Below are 13,934 nucleotides of genomic sequence, written 5' to 3' on the forward strand. Positions count from 1 at the left end.
TTGCTCCTTGGGAGGGAATACATCCCTGATACTGAAAATATACAACAGGGATATCCATGAGCCCGAAGGTTGTAACGTCTGCTGCTGTCTGGCTAATGTATATACTATGCTCATCAAACTGCCCAGTAAGCACTTCTCTTAATGTTCATACCCATATATTAATGCTCCTCTCACTTTTGGTGGAGAACCTTCTCTTTTCAAATGGCAGTGACCTTGGAATGACTCAGACGGCATCATGGTGCTAGGAAGAAGAGACAGAGGAGTGCTTAGCACTGCAATATCTCTATCACACCTCCCAAGGCTCAGGGTCCATTGAAGAAGAGGTGGTGGAAAGAATGTAAGAGCCAACGGAAGGGTAGGACTCCTTACAACGTGCTCCTTCAGACACAAAATGGCCTAGACATCCATGATTTCACAGTGCCTGACACTACCTACACAAGACCATCATAATAGGAGGGAAAAGATCAAGACATCAAATTTAAAAAGAGACTGATTGAGATGGGGAGGGGATATGATGCCGAGTGCAGTTTAAAAGGGGAAAGTAGGGGGAGGGAAGGCATTACCATGGGATATTGTTTACAATCAAGGAAGTTGTTAATAAAAAATAAAATTAATTAATTAATTAAACAAAAGAGGGCTGGGAAGATGGATTGGCAGTTAAGGCACATGCCTGCAAAGCCTAAGGACCCAGGTTCAATTCTCCAGATCCCACCTAAGCCAGATACACATTATGGCACATGCATTTGGAGTTCATTTGCAGTGGCTAGAGGCCTTGGAACACCCATTTTCTCTCTCTCTTCCTATCTCTGTCTCTAATAAATAAATATAAACAAATATTTTTAAAACCAATCTATCTATCTATATTTAGAGAGAGAGAGATATAGATATAGTGACATATTGTAATATGTATTGCAAGGAGAGAGACAGAGAAAATGAGAATGGGCATGTCAGAGCCTCCAGCCACTGTGAAAGAATTCCAGATGCATGTGACACTTCGTGCACCTGGCTTTACCTAGATACTGGGGAATTGAACCTGCGTCATTAGGCTTGGCAGCCTCGTGCACTACCCACCGGACCATCTCTCCAGCCTGGTGTCTGTATGTTAATGCATGGAATTCTGTTCCAGCAAACCTTCCACCCACACAGCCCAAGGAACACAGTGTTCTGGTCAGTGTTATACTGACTAGTAAGGGTCCCTAGTACTTGTCAAAGAAGTTGTCTCGAATAGTTATAGACAGGTGGATAGATGGATGGCTACATAGAAGATTGATTGGTTGATAGATAGATGAGAGATAGGTATATGAGAGATGATAGATAGATAGATAGATAGATAGATAGATAGATAGATAGATAGATAGATAGATGTTAGGTAAGAGATTTAAGCATAGAAGAAAGATAGAGAGGCAGGAGACATAGCCCAGCAGTTAAGGCACTTGCCTGAGAAGCTTAAGGAGCCAGGTTTGATTCCCCAGTACCCATGGGAAGCCAGATGCACAAGGTGGCAAATGCATGTGGAGTTCGATTGAAGTGACTGGAGGCCCTGGCACACCCATTCTCTCCCTCTGTCTCTCTCTCTCTCTCTCTCTCTCTCTCCCTCCCTCTCTCTCTCTCTTTCTTTCTCAAAAAAAAAAATATATATATATATATACACACACATACTGGGATAGAGCAAGCAAGTGAAAGGTAAGTAGGTAAATGAAATATATAAATTGATTGCTAAAAGATAAGTGAACGACTACATGACAGATATATGGAAGCTGGTAGGTGCACAGAGAGATGTAGGTATGGGTGGACATTGAATGGTAGATTGAACGATAGCCAGTGGGCATGCTCCAGGGCAGTTCGCAGCCTGGTCACTGAGCGCTGGACTTCCTTGCTGCCTCCCTCCTCTGAGGACAAGAAGATGCCCCCAAAGCGCATAGCTAGGAGAAGATCACCCCCTGAAGATGCCATCCCCAAAAGCAAGAAGGTGAAGGTCTCGCACAGGTCCCACAGACAGAACCGGACTTGGTGCTGACATTGGGCCAGGGTGATGTGGGCCGGCTGGGGCTGGGCGGAAATGTGATGGAGAGGAAGAATCCAGCCCTTGCCCCTCCCAGAGGATGTTGTACAGGCCGAAGCTGGCGGCAGGCATACCGTGTGTCTGAGCAACAGTGGCCAGTGTCCTCCTGTGGCTGCAGTGATGAGCTGCCCCGGGAAGAGGCCGTTCAGTGGAGGGCTCAGAGATGGGCCCTGGGAACGGAACTGCAGAAGTGGTGCCGGTGTCAGCAGGAGACAGTCACACAGCAGCCCTCGCCGAGGATGGCCGCGTCTTCCTCTGACCTCCTTCCGGGACAATGCTGGGGTGACTGGGCTGAGGAGCCCAAGAGGAGGAGCATGGTGCATGTGCAAGCGCAGCTGGACAGGCCTGTGGTGAAGGTGGCCTCAGTGGCTTCAGGACCTGACCACTCGGTGATGCCGACAGCCGATGGCGACCTCTGCACCTCGGGCTGTGGGGAGCAGGTCAGCTGCGCCGTGTGCCTGAGTCATTGGCCACTCGTGGTGGCCATCGGGGTCTTGAACGACTCCCGGTCCCCAAATGCGCGCTGCTGAAATCCAGGGGCAGCCAGGGCCATGTGGGGCCATTTACTTTTGCCATCTCCCCCGAGGGCCACGGGTATGGCTTCGTCTTCCCCGGCTATCACCGTCTTGGAACGCCGGCACGGAGCCTCGCTTCATGCCACAGAACTTAACATCTCCCCAGAACTCCGCCGAGTCCGGGGGGCTTCCCTGGCGGCCCCGCCGTGCGTCTGCGCGGACGCGGAAGGAAGCGCGCACAGCCCGGGCGGGGCTGGGGGTGGGCGGCGGGGCGTGGGGAGGGGCCGAGGAGAAGCGCTGCCCACCCGCATCTCCAGGTTGCCCGCCGTCTCCTCAGTGGCTTGGGGGCATCTGTGGCGTGTGCTGCGTCCAAAGAGGGCCGTGTTTCCGCCTGGGACATGGGCGCTAACTCCCAGCCAGGCGCAGGCCAGGCTGAGGACGCCTGGAGCCGCGGGCGACGACTGGCGAGCAGCGGGAGGACGTGCGGCGCGGTCTGTGTCCAGCGAGGCCGCGCACAGTCTTCCCCGCTAAGGACAGCAGCGGAGCTGAGGAGGCCGAGGGCCCGGCTCCTGCCCGCCCTGCCTCGGAACAGGAAAGCCGCTAAGGACCGACTCCTGCAGGCCTCGCCCTCGCCCTGAGCACCCGTCACCTCCTGCACTTCCCATTAGCACAGGCCTTTTCTTCTTTTCCTCCCTCCTTTGTGGACTCATCCTGGCATTTGCAGGATGAAGGGGCTGAGAGGTGTTCTCAGAAGGAACACTGCCTGCCCCGGACCGCTGTGGTTACACTGCTCTCTCTCCACTCCCGTCTCCCTGGGTCCTGGCTGGCCCTGCCTGCCAAAAACCAAAACTTCCTCCCCTTGGGGTCTGGAGAAGTTGGGGCTCCATCTAGCCCCCCCACAAGCCATGCTCCACTCTTCCCGTACTTAGCAGTACAGGGGAGACAGAAGGTGCAGTCACCGGATCCTGCTGTCACACCTTTGCCTGGGACATCTGGACAAAGGCTTTGCCGGACTGTGGACAACCCAAAGCCAACTATTTGGCTCTAAACAGGTGCCCGTGGGGCAAAAGACAGTGATCCATTTGGAGAACGTCAGCTAGCTGTTCTCCTAAAAGCACAAAGCTTACTCCTGTCTCTTGGGCATTGCCTGTGCATTCCTCTGGCATTTGGCCTCGCCTGCTGCCTGGACTGGAAAGCCAGCTTGGCGCGGCTGGGCAGTTAAGGCAGGATATTTGGGGAGAGAACGGAGAGGGTTTGATGAGTGGCCATACTGTGGAAGGTGGGAAAGAGGTTTGAGGGGCAGAGGATGGTCCTAAGAAAAGGAAGCGGCAACTTGTATAGTAGCTGAGAACAGTTTTGATTTTTTTTATTATAAAATATTTTGGAAGGGAGAGTGAAATTTTTTAATGTTGTTAATAAATTTAGAGCTTTATAAAATAGAAAAAAAATAAAGATAGAAAATGGAGGACCAGAGAGATGGCTAAGGTGCTTGTCTACAAAGCCTAAGGACCCAGGTTTGATTCCCCAGAACCAGTGTAAGCCAGATGCACAAAGTGGTACATGCATCTGGAGTTTGCAATGGCTAAAGGCTCTTGCACACCCATTGTATCTTTCTCTTTCTCTCTCTCTCTAAAATAAATAAATGAACGTATATGTGTGTGTGTGTGTAATTGCTGTCTAGTGTGCCCAACATTAACTATAGCAACATTTCATTACATTTTTATGCACTACTCTAGAAGCCATGTAACTATTAAGAGACTGAAAATACTTGTGCTAATTTTTCATAATGAGAGGATTTCTTGTTCAGCAACAAGACAATAGTCATGAAGTAAGCATGGCCTGTCAAGCCTGAAGAAAAGATTGCGCAGTAGAGATTTGTAACAGAAAAAGCACGAGGTGACTGCTGGTCCTCCTAGCAGGAGGGCCTCAAGTTAAGGCCGTCGCATCTCAGGGTTTGGTGACACACCTGTCATCTCTGCACTCAGGAGGTGGAGGCAGGGGTGGGGTGGGGTCAGGAGCTCAAGAACAGCCTGGGCTCCGTGAGAACTTGTCCATAACGGGAAAAGAAAACACACACATACACACACACGCACACACAAAATGGTTCAACAAGTACCATGATTGACATGTTCTGTTCACAGTGGTTTATTGACATGGTTGTTGAAAATTATTCCAAATATTGGCAAAGGTATTAATCCCCTGCTTTTTTTCCTCTCCCCACTTCTGGTTATAGACATGTGTCCCATATAAGCCATGGCTGGGTGAGTAGAAGCATGATGGACTCCTTACCTATCTGACGTTTGAGTGGTGTCTTAGATTTGTTTGTTTAGTTGGTTGTGTTTTTTTTTCTTTCTTTCTCTGTTCTTTTTTTTTTTCTTTCTTTCTTTTTTTTTTTTTTTTTGTATTTTGAGGTAGAGTCTTACTTCAGCCCAAGCTGATCCTGAATTCACTCTGTAGTCTCAGGCTGACCTAGAACTCACAGCAATCCTCCTACCTCTGTCTTCCCAGTGCTGGGGTCAAAGGCCTGTGCCACCACACCCAGCTGGAATGGATTTTGGAGACTTCTTCCACAGTAAACTCCTGTTAATGACTTAGTATCAGTACCAACCTCTCCAAAGCATGCAAAGGCAGACAGCACTATGTCTACTAATCACTGCAAATATCACATAGACATGAGGCACATGGGCACAATTATTTTTTACAAGGTCACAGTGCAGTGGGTGTAGACCATGTGTTCACAGTGGTGGGACCTGCAGGACCCATGTCAAAGCTGTACCTGTGTGGAGGGTTCTGCACCTGCCATCCTGGAATTGGAGAGATGTGGATGAGAGGAATCAGTAAACACTTCATTTCCTGGGACGCCCTATCTCACCAAGGTTGATGGAGAGCGATGACAGAGAGCCTCCTGCTTGGGCTGGAGACATGGCTCAGCAGTTAAGGCTTAAGGACCCTGGTTCAACTCCTCAGTACCCATGCAAAGCCAGATAGACAAAATGGTGCATTGGTCTGGAGTATATTTGCATTGGCTGGAGGCCCTGACATGCCAATTCTCTCTCTCTTCTTTCTATCACTATGCTTGCAAATAAATAAAATAAAACACAAAAATAAAACACAAGGTGATGTCAGACTGCCTGGCATAGTGTTTATAAACACTCTGAGAGGCCAACGCTTGGAGCTGAAGCTTTGGAAGTGATTCCTCTGAGTCCAGGTCTACATGAATAAACCTTCAGAGTCTCCACTCTGGCTCTGTGCTGGCTTTTGTGCCTCAGTTTCCCATAACAGGAAGATGAAGCCCACATATTCATGGGTCTTTCTTCTTCAGTTAAACCCCTCTCAAAACAACCAGGGCTATCCCCAGATTCCTGCCTTCTGGGAGATCCAAAGACACCTCAGATGCTTTGGAGAGGTGTGACTCCTAGGAGATTCCAAAGATGCTCAAGTGACTGAGGAAGGTGAAGTATAAATACTTCAGCTCTTGTCAAGTTCGCACTCTATCCCACCACAGTTAAAAACATTTATTTATTTATTTGTTTGTTTGTTTATTTATTTATTTATTTGCAAGCAGAGAGAGAGAGAGAAGACAGAAAATGGGTGTACAAAGGCCTCCAGTCACTAAAACCTCCAGATGCATGTGTGACCTTGTACATCTGGCTTTACATGGGTCCTGGGGAATAGAACCTGGTCATTGAATTTTGCAGCCAAATGCCTTAACCGCTGAGCCATCTCTGCAGCACTAATCCCATTGAATTTAACTCTAATATAGGGGGTGGAGAGATGGCTCAGTGATTAAGGTACTTGCCTTCAAAGGATAACCACCCAGGTTTGATTCCCCAGTACCCACGTACAGCCAGATGCACAAAGTGGCACATGTGTCTGGAGTTCATTTGCAGTGGCTTTCTCTCTCTCTCCTTCCCTCTCTTTCTTTCTCTCTCCCCCCTGCTTGAAAATAAATTTAAAAACTAATATATACAGGTGTATACTATTATACATATTATACTTAACTCTAATATAGGGTCAGGTCATTTAGTACTTCAAAACTCACTGAAATGTTAAAAGCTTCAAGTCTGAAGCTGGATATGGTAGCGCACACCTTTAATTCCAGCACTCGGGAGGCAGAGGTAGGAGGATTGCCATGAGTTCTAGGCCACTCTGAGACTACATAGTCAATTCCAGGTCAGCCTGTGCTAGAGCAAGATCCTACCTTGAAAAAAAAAAAAAAGCTTCAAATCTGTTTAAAAGTCTACAGTATCTTCTGAGAGTAATGGCTGTGTCTATGTTTTAACTGTGAAAAAAAATTAATGAACCAAAACCAATTTTGACATGTCTAATTAACCTCCCCCCATTGGAAAAAGAAAGAATCAGGCATCTGTAGTGTCTATCAGGCTTAATCAAGACTGAGGACCAGGTGGATGGTCAGCAAACCCACATGCTCTGTGCCGCACAGCTGAGTTGTGATGGAGTCATCTGGGCACCCAAAGGCCACTCCCAGCACTGCGGAGGCAGAGGTGAGAGGATTGTCATGAGTTCGAGGCCAGCCTGACACTGCATAGTGAATTCCAGGTCAGCCTGGGGTAGAGCGAGACACTAAATTGAAAAACAAAAACAAATATAAAATAAAATCTACAAATCGTACATCAACAAAAACAGGTGATTTGATTTCCATGTAAAGACGGTCATCTGATGCATGTACTTACATCATTATGGGCAATACAAGGGGCTGGGGGAGGAACGCATACACACACTTGTCCAGAAAGGACTCTTAGCCTCTGAAGTTGTGTTTTGTTGTTTTTCTTTTCCTCGCAGATGACTGTATCTACAGAGGGTTTCTTCACATTCTGTTATGATGGAAACAACACACTTTGGCAAATTCTCATACAGTCCAGGCTCAAGAGTATTTGCTTGTAAGGAGTGAGGGGACGCACACATGCTGGCTTTATGTGCGTCCTAGGGAATCAAACCCACGCCAGCAGGCTTAGCAAGAAAGTGCCTTTAACCACTGCACAATCTCCCCAGCCTAACTATTTATTTATTTTGATTTTTCAAGGTACGGTCTTGCTGTAGCCCAGGCTGACCTGCAATGCATTCTGTCTTCTCAGGCTGGTCTTAAACTCAGGGCAATCCTCCTCCTCTGTTTCCTGAATGTGGGATTAAAGGCTTGAGCCACCATGCCCTGCATGTTGCCCATTTGAATAAAAGAATACCTCTTATTTTAAAAGCCCGTTACAATCTCAGTAAAAAAAGCACAATGAGGAAGTTGCCAATACAAGTGATCAATTGATATTTAATCTTGAGTAATTCATGTGATTACCAAACAATACCATGAATGATGATTCAATTGATAACATCATGGTTGAAAATTGATTCTTGATTTGAGAAATCAATGAACAATACACACAGGGCCTGACAAAATGTATATGATGCAGGTTGGAGAGATGGCTCAGGGGTTAAGGCGCTTACCTGTGAAGCCTAAGGACCCAGATTTGATTCCCCAGTACCCATGTAAGCCAGATGTACAAGGTCGCACATGGCCCTGGTGTACATATTCTCTCTCTCTCTCTCTCAAATAAATAAAAAATAAAATATTTAAATTAAAAATAATAAAAAATGTGCACAACAGATTTGAATGACAGACTTCCTGGGTTTTCTTTAGCCATGTGAACAAATAGTCAATTCAGTTTGAACTGTTTTAATTGATGTTTTAAATGTTGATTAAGTGTGAGTGATTTTATCTGTATTTTTTTTTTTTTTTTGCTGTTAATTTTCTAATTGTGTAATTTCCTCGTATGGCTGGTAGGGGGCGCTCCTGCTCACGCAGGAGGGAACTTCGGGGCTTTTGTGAGCCAAGTTGGCCCTCTGGTGTTCAAGTGGAAAAGTTACCTTAGGAGATGTGGCTGGGCCTGTGAAGAAATCTCCAATCCTAATAATTATTATTATATATTCTTAGAAAATGTGGTTTGGTCTTTAAGGAAATCCCAGTCCTAATATACTGTATAATAAATATTCTTGGAAGATGTGCTTTGGTTTATACAGAAGTCTTCAATTCTAATATATATTCTAATATATATTCTTAGAAGATGTGGTTTGGTTTATAAGGAAATCTCCAATCCTAATATGTATATCATAATACATAGAGTAGACATATATCATTTTAAATTATTTTAAACTTGTCCATTGCACTAGAGAACAAGAAAAGTACATAGAATCTTAAAGTGTTTATTTAATATACTATATATAACATATAATATATGGTAGATATAATATGTTGTATATGTTATATTTTATCATTTATTTGTAGGACTTATATATTTACTACTTATCCTTGGTGTGTTGATTACTTTCAGTGGCATTCTCTTTAGCATATCTCTGTCCCTCCTACTTGACAATTCCTTCCCCAAAGTCAGGACATGTAATTTTATGTCTTGCATTTTCATGTGAACTAAAATCATTTTTAAATTGCCATTTCATTACAGAACAAGGAAAAGCACGTAGGATCTAGAAGTATTTATTTAATGATGAATAAAAATTCTCCATGTGTAAAAGTTTAGCATGTAACGAAGGGTGATCGCTTAACTGGTAATGAGTAGATTCAAGAACTAAAAGACGGAGGCCTGGAGAGATGGCTCTGTGGTTTAGGGTGCTTGCCTGCAAAGCATAGGAAGCCAGTTTGATTCCCCAGGATCCATGTAAAGCCAGAGTCACAAGGTGGAACACTGATCTGGAATTTGTTTGCAGTGGATAGAAGCCCTGGTGCTGCCATTCTCTCTCTCATATAAATAGAAAGAAAGAACAGAAGGAAAGAAGGAAGGAAGGAAGGAAGGAAGGAAGGAAGGAAGGAAGGAAGGAAGGGAGGGAGGGAGGGAGGGAGGGAGGGAGGGGGGGGGGAGGGAGGGAGGGAGGGAGGGAGGGAGGGAGGAAGGAAGGAAGGAAGAAGAAAGAAAGAGCGAGCCAGACATGGTGGCACACTTCAATCCCAGCACAAGATGAGGACAGAGGTACAAGGATCACTGTGAGTTCCAGGCCACCCTGAGGCTACATAATGAATTCCAGGTCACCCCAGGATACAGCCAGACCCTACTTTGAAAAAACAAACAAAAATAGAAGGAAGAAAGGGAGGGAGGGAGGGAGTAAGGAAGGAAGGAGGGACAAATGAATCCAGGAGTTGGGGGATGTGTCATCCATGCTGGTCCATTTGAGTGACTGGAACGCTAGAGAAAATCCTGCTGTCTTTTGAATAGGCCATATGGGATCACTGCATTTCCATTCTATCCATAAAGGTCAATGGCATCTAGCATCTATCCACACACAACTAATCATAAAAGTAATAATAATAACAGAATTTCCACCTGCCACCCCTCTCCCGGACAGCCACGTGGTCCATGCTGGGAACCCCTGAGGTCACCCAGGGAAGGACAATGGTTATACATTCACATGTGCAGCCAATGATGGAACTCACCTGACAAGAACGGTGTACAGGTGTGGACTTGAGCCTCTGTGAGTGTGTGTGTGCATATGTGTGCATGTCTGTACATGTGTGTGCACATTCGTGTGCATGTGCGCTCATGTCTGTCCAAGAGTGCGAATGTGTATGTGTGTACGTGTTTGTACTCATGTGTGTGTGAGTTTGCATCTGTGTATGTCACTGTGTGTGTGATTCTAATGTTATATTGCATGGGTGTGTCTGTCATGTTTTACAACATGTTGGCCCACATGTGTCTACCTTCGTTAAAAAATAATGCTGCTGGGCGTGGTGGCACACACCTTTAATCCTAGCACTCAGGAGGCAGAGGTAGGAGGATCACCATTTCTCTAGTAAAATTTCCCATTCTTAAACAAGTGCATGCTGGAATACAGAAAGGTTTACACATGTTCAAGTACTTTGGAGTTTTATTTTGTGAGTGTAAATAAAATAGCGTACAATATTAATAATCAATTTTGCATTATTATACAATATATGCACAGAAATAAGTATAACATGACATAAATATATGATATACAACTAACCCAATATAATTTATCATCCATCTTAATAATGAATTGCACACATATCTGTACACACGCATGCATACAACACACACACATCACATCACATACCACTCACATGACATATGCAAAAAAATGACGTGGAGGGATACAGAGATGACATAGCAGTTAAGACGCTGACCTACAAAGCCTAAGGACCAAGGTTCAATTCCCCAGTATCCACACCAGCAAGATGAACATGGTGGTGCATAAATCTTGAGTTCTTTGCTAGAGGACCTGGCATGCCCAATCATGTGTCTCTCCCCATTCCCCCCCCTCACACACACACACTCACACTCACACACACACACAATCACAACTGCCTCTTTCTCTATCTCAAATAAATAAAAATAAAATAAAAAATGAGGTGGAGCAAAATTGAAGACACCTATCATTGATCTCTGGCCCCCCAGCACACACACACACACACACGCGCACACACACACACACACACACACATGCACACATGTTCCCACATATATGCAAATATGCATAACCACATGCATGCACACCATGAGATACAGGAGGTCACATGGGCTGAGAGGACAATGCAGCTGACTCTCATGTTCCATGGGTACACAGGCCAGTGGAACCCCTTATCATATGCAGCTGGCCCACACAGAGGGGATCCCAGAAGGAAGCCGTGTGGGCTGGATATGTGTATAGATCATTCTAACGTTATTTAGACACAAAGGCTATGACCATCTATTTTGTTTTTTTTTAATATTTTTCAGTATTTTATTCATTTATTTGCAAGCAGAGAAAGAAAGACAAAGAATGTGCACTCCAGCTCCTAGAGCCACTCAAACAAACTCCACACAGATGTGTCACTCTGTGCATCTGGCTTTATGTGGGTGCTGGGGAAGCAAACCCAGCTCATTAGGCTTTGCAGGTAAGTGCCTTAACCACTGAACCATCTTTCAAGCCAGGTATTTAGGTTTCTGTAATGTTTATTTATTTATTTGAGGGAGGGAGGAAGAGAGAGAGATAGAAGGATGAAAATGGGCTAGCCAGAGTCACAATCCAATGCAAAGGAAATCCAGACACATGGGCCAAACTGTGCATCCCGATTATGAGGGTACAGGGGAATCTAACCTGGATCCTTGGGTTCACAGGAAAGTGCCTTGACCACTAAGTAATATCCCAACCCTTGTTTTGTTTTTATTTTTACTTTTGAGACAGGATCTCATGTAGGCCAGGTTAGTCCTGAACCTATTATCTAGCCAAGGCTGGCCTTGAACACTTGATCCTTTATCCTTAGCCTCCTGAGTGCTGGGACCACAAGCATGTGGCACTATGCCAAGCTTGTATCTTGTAATATCACCTTCATCCTACTGAGAAAGCTCTGAGGTCTAGATTGCTCAGAGTTCTAGATAGTTCTATCTCTGACTAGGTTCATTGTGTATTGTATTAGGGATCTTCCTGGATCTCATTTTGCTCCCCTCTGTCTTTGGGGCCACTACCTCTTTAAGACACTGGTTGACTTTGGACAGGTTCCATGGTCCAGACCTCAGTTCTAGAACCTGGTCCTACAGTTGTTGCCAGGCGAGGTCCTAGCAACAGACCTTACTCTCAGTTCAGTGTGGAAACTTCTTTCTGCACTTTCGAGTGTCTTGGTGAGATTGGCTGTGTGCTCTCTCTCGTTGGACACTGCTTCCACAGGACTTTCCCCCCTCCCAGCCACCCCGGATTGTACCTTCTGAGTAAGTTATGGGTTTGATACACCATATTTGCTGCCTGCTTGCTCTCTTATAGGCATTTTCTTAAGTCTTACCTTCTGAGAGTCTAGATTCTCAGGGGCACCACATTGAATGCCAAGGACACAGGCCGCGGTTGCCTCCTCCATCAGGTCCCACAGGGCCTCACCCTCTTTTTCCATTCGCAGAAGGCCAAAGCTACTTCTTTGGTCATAGACCTCATATGGGCGGGTTGGGAATCAGCCATTCTGAAACCCATCAGGCTGCTGTCTGTATGGGGGAAAGGAAGGAAGAAACAAAGCAAAAGTCCCTCTTGGGTTAGGCCTGGCCAGCCAGAGCTGCCCAACCTGAGGACACCTGACGTGGCTCCAATGGCCTCCTTCATCTCTGCCCAGCCCCTTGTAATGCCTTGGACTTCACTAAGCCTTGTCCCCTCCACTTCCCCCACTCTTAGCTAACACCCCATGAGGGCAGGTCCCAGATATCCAGGGTTCTCATGAAGTTGGGGACAGGAGATGTGTGCAGGCTGGGATTGCTGGGTCTAGACTCCTGAGATGAGTCGGCCGTGCTCCCCACATGCTTTTATCTATCCATCATCTCATCTCGTCTCTATGTCTTTTGTCTATCCTCCTACTCATTCATTTATTTCTTAGTTTTTTAGACATAGGTTCTCATTTCTAGCTCAGGCTGAACTGGATCTCATTCTATAGCCTTAGGCTGGCCTTGAACTCACATCAATCCTCCTACCTTGGTTTCCAGAGTGCTGGGATTAAAGGTTTACAACCCCACACCCAGCTGTTTCGGTTTTTGAGACAGTCTTTCATAGCCTAGGCTGGCCTCAAACTCACACACTGTGTAGTTGAGGATGGTTTTGAACTCCTGATCTTTCTGTTTCCATCTCTCCAGTGCAGAGCAATCTTTCTAGCCCTATTTTTGTTCTCTTTTTAAAAATAGAGTTGTTCTTTAATCCCAGCACTCAGGAGGCAGAGGTAGGAGGATTGCCATGAGTTTGAGGCCACCCTGAGACTCCATAGTGAATTCCATCCAGGTCAGCCTGGGCTAGAGTGAGACCCTACCTCGAAAAATCAAAAACAACAACAACAAAAAAAATAGAGTTGTTTAAGAGAGGGAATGGCCGCACTAGGGTTTCATGCCCCACAACAACCTGCAGAAGCTTATGCATGTGGCTTTAGATGCTCACCAGGGAAGGGAAGCTGCAAACGCCGCAAGCATCTTTAGCCACTGAACCATCTCTCCAGCCCTTCTTTGGATCTCAGTCTAGCCCAGGATGACCTGGAATTCATTCTGTATTCTCAGGGAGGCCTTGAACTAAGGCCATCCACCTACCTGTGCCTCCTGAATACTGAGATTTAAGGTGTGCACCACCACGCCAGGCCCTTCTTTGATTTTTGAAGCAGGCTCTCACTCTAGCCCAGGTGGACTTGGTACTTACTCTGTGGCTCAGTCTGGATTCAGACTCACAGAGATGCTCCTACCTCCTACCCTAGCTGAGTACTGGGATCCAAGGTGTGCGCCACAATGCCGGGTCTAGAGTTTCAATCTGTCTGATTAACATGCATAGACCTCAGTTTCCCCTGGCAACATTTGGCAGCCTACACTTAGATTTCCTGGGAGACTGTC

At 45.9% G+C, this 13,934-nt stretch overlaps 1 pseudogene; it reads left to right on the forward strand.

The window, feature by feature from the left end:
- Positions 1 to 1,842: 1,842 nt before the first annotated feature.
- On the forward strand, positions 1,843 to 3,215 carry LOC123454640 (annotated as a pseudogene).
- Positions 3,216 to 13,934: the final 10,719 nt, after the last annotated feature.

The sequence above is a fragment of the Jaculus jaculus genome, chromosome 14 (assembly GCF_020740685.1).
Source record: "Jaculus jaculus isolate mJacJac1 chromosome 14, mJacJac1.mat.Y.cur, whole genome shotgun sequence".
NCBI lineage: Eukaryota > Metazoa > Chordata > Mammalia > Rodentia > Dipodidae > Jaculus > Jaculus jaculus.